The sequence below is a fragment of the Cynocephalus volans genome, chromosome 13, assembly GCF_027409185.1.
Source record: "Cynocephalus volans isolate mCynVol1 chromosome 13, mCynVol1.pri, whole genome shotgun sequence".
Lineage (NCBI taxonomy): Eukaryota > Metazoa > Chordata > Mammalia > Dermoptera > Cynocephalidae > Cynocephalus > Cynocephalus volans.
Window position 1 is genome coordinate 10,037,104 of NC_084472.1, and position 7,439 is coordinate 10,044,542.

The window sequence follows — 7,439 nt, forward strand, 5'->3', positions numbered from 1 at the left end:
GAGCTAAATTGCTGCTTTGCTGCTGATTCCCTGGGGAAGGCTTTTAATGCAGCTCAGGTTTTAATTTTTGACCTTGCATGTACTTCTGGGTCTTGTGAGGTCTGGTACACCTGGGTTGTGTGAAAACCCTGGTCTTGTCCTGAGACATTTCAGCAAACTGCACCCCTGCAGATATGTATTCCTTACCAGTCTCCACTGAGTGGTCCTGTGCTGACTGGGGGTCAGATCAGCTGTCCTTGCTGTGCCCCATTGTTACCCTGGTGGCCTGACTACCCCACTGCCCGTACTCCAAACACTTCCCATGGGATGGGCCATGCACTGGTCCCTTGTGGTGACTCACCAGCCTCTGAGCAGCTCCTTTTTTCAGTTATTGTGGGTCCTTGCTCCTCTATGGGTCCATGGGAATCCTGTTAATGGTCTTGCTGGCCTGAGGGGCCACCAAGGCCCTCTTCTTCCCTGCTGCCTCCAAGCAACTTCATACAAAGGGGCATAGCTGTGGTTTTTGCCAGCTCTTGCTCCATGTGTTCACCAGCCACAGACTTGAAGCAGCTGGGGCTGAAAATGGTGGAAGCAATCCTTTCCTTCTCTCATTGTAGCTTCTCCTGCCTTTGTGAACATAGTAGGTCTCTCCTCCTCTTCCCCTGAGCTCTAGCGGCCCCAGCTAGCTGTTGTTGCTTTTTAATAGTTGTAAATTGATTTGTGGGGGAGAATGACACTGGGGACTGTCTATTCTGCCATCTTGTCCAGAAGCCCTAAATTTATTTAAAAATGTATTTCATAGTATATTTCTGTCTTTTATTTTGATTTAAACATTTTTTATTTTAAGCAATGTAAACATCTTAGTATATTTTCTTAAACCACTGGATATGGAACACCATAAACATTTAATTTTGTTCTTAAAACCTGGAGTGACTAGATTTTCAAAATTAAGGAATAAAATCTTAAATTTTAAGATTCATTTTTAGCATAATAAGGAATACTTTAAAATTATGTTGCTATTTTGGGATTGTCAACAGCATAGAGTGCCTTTGTAATACATCTTGTTAATAAAATAAATAAGTTCTCTTATCTAATATCTTATTTCAGTTTATTGCAGGATGTAAACAAGTAAGAATTGTAGGTCTTGCAACACACACATACACTTTAAAATTAAAACCCTGCATACTTTTAGATTGCATTGTGTTGCATTGGCATGTTTTCCCCAGCAATTAATAGCACCCAGCTCTTACTGAGAGTTCAATAAAGATTTGTTAATTGATTTAGTTTTTATTCTCGAAAGCATTTGTTCAGTGGGATAGGTAAATATTTGAGTAGATTGAAGTATTATTTTAAATTTAGAAAGGTGGAGTGCGATGATTTGAGGTCATCTAGTTCAGGTGCCATGAGTTTGTTATTGATTTGAGAAATTTTAGACTTTAGACATGACAATTTTCGTGACCTAAAAAAGTAAATTTCCTCCAAATGTGTTTATAGTTAGATTGAGTTACATAACTGAAATAAAATACTACTTTATGTGGACAGACTCCCTTCTAACCTTTTAAAAACATTTCTTTCTTTCTTTCTTTCTCTTTTTTTTACAAACATCAACCCAATTGTTAAATCAAGTGCAAATGCACTTTGTCCTATATGACAGCTTGGTATTATGTTCCCACAAACACTTTTACAGATATTTTTTGAAATCCAAGGAGCTAAGAGGTAATATTGTTAATATTTAGTTTGAACATTTTCTCTGAACAAGTAAAATTCATTTCATTTTCCTGTGCATATCATGATTATTCTGAGCTCAGCCTGCCTACTAATTGAGTTACTTATTTAAATGGTAAAATGGCTTCTTAATAACTTCTTTAATTATTTAGCTATTTAACAGAGCTCAATCTTCTTGTCTGGAACAGTGACATTAAAACTGTTAGCACATGATCCTAAGTGCTGGCATTATTTCTAGTTAATGATAATAACCCAGAATCTCTAGTAATGCTTTCATATTTGTACTTCACTTGTTTTCTTTGCCTTTGGGTTTCCTCAGTTCAAAATTCAGAGCCTTGACATGTTGACATAGGCCATCTTTAGCCACTGAAAGCACAGCTTAACCCCAGACTCATTTATTTTGAATAAGGCAAGTTTGGCACCATCCCTGCATAGATGAACGGCTTTCGTTGAAATTGTAGGAAACAGCCCCCTCCAACCCCGGCACTGAACAAACACTGTCACTTTTATTGCCAATCATTAATGGTTAGACATGAAGCTGGCTATCCTCTTGATGTTACCCTAGTGATTACATATTCATTTACTACGTATGCTGTAACAAATAGGCTCTGTGTCTGGTCTACTTGTGATCATTTCCAGATAACAATCTGCATCCAGATTGTTCCTGAACTCTGACCCTATGATATTGCTTGTTTAGTGTCATCTTGTTTGTTAATTCATTCCATGATTACACAGTTCTTATGCCTAATACATTTTCATCACACCCTGTAGCAAATTTTCATTATCCTTGTAGCCCAGAGCTCATGAATCTACTTTGGCAGAGTCAGCTTGATAGTGACTACATCAGCATCTAGCAATAAAATAACAATGTTTTTCTAGCAATACAGTAACAAGGTTTTTAAATAGGGTGGGGGAAGGAAATCTTGGGCTATATTCTTAGTTTTTTTACATACCAGAGACTTGGCAAGGGGAGAAGCTATGCACACTAAATCTGTTCACAGTCAAGTGTTTTTAGAATCTTGGAATTTTCATTTTTGGAGTTCTTCAAACTGAGGAGCCATTAGAAGCTGATAAAACAGATTGCCTGAAAGAGAGTCAATATAAAAATAGTCTGCAAGAATGAATGCCACCATCTGTGTTGTCTTATCTAGAAATTGTATCCCTGTGTCAGATTGACTTTCAAATTAATATGCTTATAAATATTAATTGATGGGAATAAATGAGAAAAAGTATAAAAGTGTGTGTGAATATTATGTATATACATATGTACATATGAATATACATAATATATCTATCCTCTTCAAATTATTTCAAAAAATTGAAACAGAGGCCACTCTCCCAAACTCATTCTATGAGGCCAGCATCACTTTGATACCTAAACCAAACAAAGACATAACAAAAAAGAAAACTACAGACCAATATCTCTGATGAACATAGATGCAAAAATTCTCAATAAAATACTAGTAATCAGAATACAGCAACACATCAAAAAGATTATATACCATGACCAAGTGGGATTCATCCCAGGGATACAGGAATGGTTCAACATATGGAAGTCAGTAAATGTGATACACCACATCAACAAAATCAAGGACAAAAATCAAATGATTATCTCAATAGATGCAGAAAAAGCATTCAACAGAATTCAACATTGCTTCATGATAAAGACTCTCAGCAAATGAGGTATAGAAGGAAACTATCTCAACACAATAAAAGCCATCTATGACAAGCCTTCTGCCAATATCAACCTGAGTGGGGAAAAACTGAAAGCTTTTCCCTTAGGAACAGGAGCAAGATAAGGATGCCCACTCTCACCACTGTTATTTAACATAGTACTGGAAGTACTAGCCAGAGCAATCAGGTAAGAGAAAGAAATAAAGGGCATCCATATTGGAGAAGGTAAAGTCAAACTGTCCTGATTTGCAGATGACAAGATCCTATATATGGAAAAACCTAAAGACTCTATCAAAAAGCTCTTAGAGCTAATTAATATACATATGTATTTTAACATACATAGTTTTGGATGAAAAAATTTTGATTGGCAGATAAATTCAATTTGCAGGTTCCTTTTGAAATACGTATTAATCAAAGTACATTTAAGAGTTTAAAATATTTTCTTCTATGATAGCAGTTTTGTAAGTCAGAGGTTAATGATGGAGACACACATCAATCATAGCATCCTTGGAGATTCAAAAACGCACTTAGAAATGCATTTACTTCTGGATAATGTATGAACACAATATACAGCTACCATCTATTGGGATGCTAGCTGATCCTAGAGTAAAGAGGAGGCATAGTGGGAGAAATTGTCTATTAGACGAAGAAGAAAAAGTAAGGCTGATGTAATGTAAGAGAAAAAGTTTTACTTGACTAAAATAAACTAACATTTGAAGGAAAACAAACAGATAAATATGATTATATTTGGCCCAAATTGCTGTTCTAGTAAAAGTAAGTCATATTTCACTTTTAAAATGCTCCTCCTTTTTGTTCTCTTTGTCTTGATTCATTGACATTGAAGCTCCACACCTGGAGAAAATCTCTTTGCAAACCTTATTCCATGAGTTTACTATGAGTTTTCCCATGTGCTTTTCTAAATGGTTTTCTTTAGCCTAATATTTGTAGGAGGGAAATATTTGAAAATGAAGTTTGATAATCTCTTGGTCCTTTCTTCACATAGTTTCGTTTCCTACATTGTGTAAAGTACTTTTAATTGGGCAACTTATAAAAGATGGTTCTGGGAGCACTGGAATGGAGCAGTGACACTGGAACATCCTCAGAGTCTTCAGTTGTCTAGATGGAAGCAACCAAGCCAGATTAAAGGTTAACTTTTTCCTTTCTTTATCTTTCCATTTACTAATATGGGTTTAGTGCACAGTTAGCTGGTGCAGAACTAGTGTGGTATGTTGGAATCAATAGCTCTCTGCTGGGTGTCGATTCCATCATGCCAGGAAGGACCATCCATCCAAATGAAATATCCTCTTCTTGCATAGACTCCTTTTAAAAGAGGGGACAAAACCCTTAGTTTCACAATTAGAATTGAAGTCTAAAGAGGTAACACAGCAAACTCAACACACATTATTGGGTAAATGACTCTTATCAAGTCACCTCTTAAGAATGGGTTTAGAGAGAAGGGATGTACTGTGAAGCATGAAAACCCTGAGTTCTTGTAAGGCTGCAGTTAAGAGAGCCAGAGTGGGAAAAGGGCTAAAAAGGAGCTTGAGATATCCTGAGAGCATTTCCATAAAAATGTTTATTCATATTCAAATACAGCAATTTCTATTATTTATTCTCTAGTCAGAAAAACAACTGAAAAAATCCCACTACATAGGTTGGTGTGTGTGTGTGTATGTGTGTGCATATATGTGTTTGTGATCTGAGTAAATGTCTCTGTCTAAACAAGTTAAGAAAATGCTTCTCCAGAACAAATTGTATCTCTTATTGTAAAGTTGGCATATACAACATAACAGGTAAGGCATGCCCTTTGAGAATCTAAAACGCCATCTCTAAACCTGTAATCCAACCCAGGGAGCTGGGACCTGGTTCCTCATCTCCATACACCTGGAAACTGCAGAATGATACCAGTGGTAGGAAATATCCCTCATCTCCTGAAAGAGCATGGTCGGGTCAGCAGAAGAGCCTCAGGCTGCACCCATGGCAGAAGCTGGAGCACTAGCTAGATGCTGGTCGTTGGCCTAACCTGAAGGAGTATCTTCCAGCTGCTGTGTTCTTCCTGAACCATCTCACACCTCATGTTCATCTTGACACTTGTGGTCACACTATGGCAGCAGTCTCCAGCCTGACTGCCTATTAGAATGAGACAAGGACTTTTTGGAAATGCTAATGCATGGACCCCACCTTGAAACACTTGAATCAAGATTTCTGGTGGTTGGCCTGGACTTTGGGTCTTTTAAATGTTCCCCAGTTAAGTCTAGTGTGTAGTAGGGTCAAAAAGCATTGTGTTTTCTTTTTAATTTCTGTAGGCACAGGTGGAACTAATTAATAGTATTCAAGGACAATATCTTGGTTGCTGAAAGGAGAAAAAGTATGTTAACATTTTGAAATAATGCCTATGAAAGGTATTTTTGTATTTAAAACTGTTAAAATTTGTTATTAAATTTTGGCAATTTTCTTTCCTTTTTATTGGTACTAAGGCCTTTACTATAATAAACAAAATATATTTACAGTTTATACAAATGTTTAACTTTCAAAAAAATACAAAAAGAAAGAAATTTCACAAGATGCAAAACCAGGAAACAAGTTCGCTGGAGACACCACTGCTCTACGAAGGACAGAAGTGAGGTGAACTGCAAGAACAGAAAGGTCATCTCGCACTCTGGCAAGGTGTGTCTAACAGATCACCCAGAAAAGAAAGAATGGGCAGCTTCTGTTCCTCAGTCCTATAAAACCCTTGTTCCCTCTGTCGACTTAGTCTGGGTGCTCCATTTGGTCTAGGTGGATAGGTGATCTTCTGTGAATGGCCTTGTCTCCTCTTTGTAGACTCAAAGTAGTCTTGTGTTAAGGTTTGGAGATAGATTTCTGTGTTTTATTTTTCTTTTAAAGTTACAACTTTTCTGTTCCTACATATTCAAAACATTTTGGCCCAGTTCAACTACAAACGTTAAACCACATAATGTTTTCAGTAGATGACTTCATAGACCGTAGCCTTCTTGTCCCCTGAGCCATTGCCTATGTATTTATTGTCCATAGATATGTCATAGCTAAGCACTGAGGAGTCTCTGCACTGGAATATACCAGCTCCATTGGGGGTCTGTCAAGCATCGAACAGGTTGTCTTTTCCAGTCCTCACAAACCATTTACCACAGTAAGCCAATTTCGGGGAGACAGACAGTCTCGTGGAGGTGTCACTGGTACTTGTCAGGCTGGTTCACATAAAGAACATCCATGGTGCTGCTTTCCATGCCCATGGCCAGCCACTCCCGGGTCGAACTGTATCCCAGGGAGAACATGTATGAGGTGAAGTCAGGCTGCTGCAGCTGCTTCCCTTCCTGCAGGTCCCAGGACCTGACCGTGTTGTCCAAACTGCCTGTCCAGAGCTTGGTGCCATCATTAGAAATGTCAATATATCTGGCTCCATCTGTGTGGCCCTGGAATTGCCTCATTGGTGTCTGGTTGTGCATGTTCCACATGGTGATGCTGCCATCGCTGCAGCATGAGAAGCAGAAATTGTGGCAGTTTTCATAAAAAAAAAATTAATAGGTAACTGGTGATTAGTTGATCATTGGAAGGAAAGACCTATCCATATAGCTTTTATATAAGTATTTTATAAGGAAATTTACATATAGGAGTTACAGAGGGAGTAACAATTTCATATTTTGATTAATTAAAGATGCCTTATTTTAAATTTATTAAATACTAGCAGTATTAAAAGTGACTAGTTGCCATAAAAATAGGTATTTTGCTTTACAAATGTGATGTGCACACAGACCAATTTGTCTAAATGACATTATTATATGAAGGAATATGACATACGTCCAGAAAAAAACTTGCTATCAGATTTATTTAAACTTTAAAATTCTTACCACTGGTTAAATGTCTTAAGAAAAAAAATGTTTAAAAATACATTTAATAAATCCTGAAATTTTAATGATAATAAATATATGCCTACAGTGAAATCATCTATCCACAAGGAACTTCAAAAAGTTCTTGGAAAAATAGAATTAAAAGATAATATCAATCTATCCATGAACTTTTTGAAGTACCCTTTATCTATTTAT

The 7,439-nt window shown here is 37.1% G+C and overlaps 1 pseudogene; it reads right to left on the reverse strand.

Annotated features, from left to right (window-relative positions):
• Positions 1–6,340: 6,340 nt before the first annotated feature.
• On the reverse strand, positions 6,341–6,905 carry LOC134362155 (transducin-like enhancer protein 1; annotated as a pseudogene).
• Between the last annotated feature and the right edge of the window lie 534 nt (positions 6,906–7,439).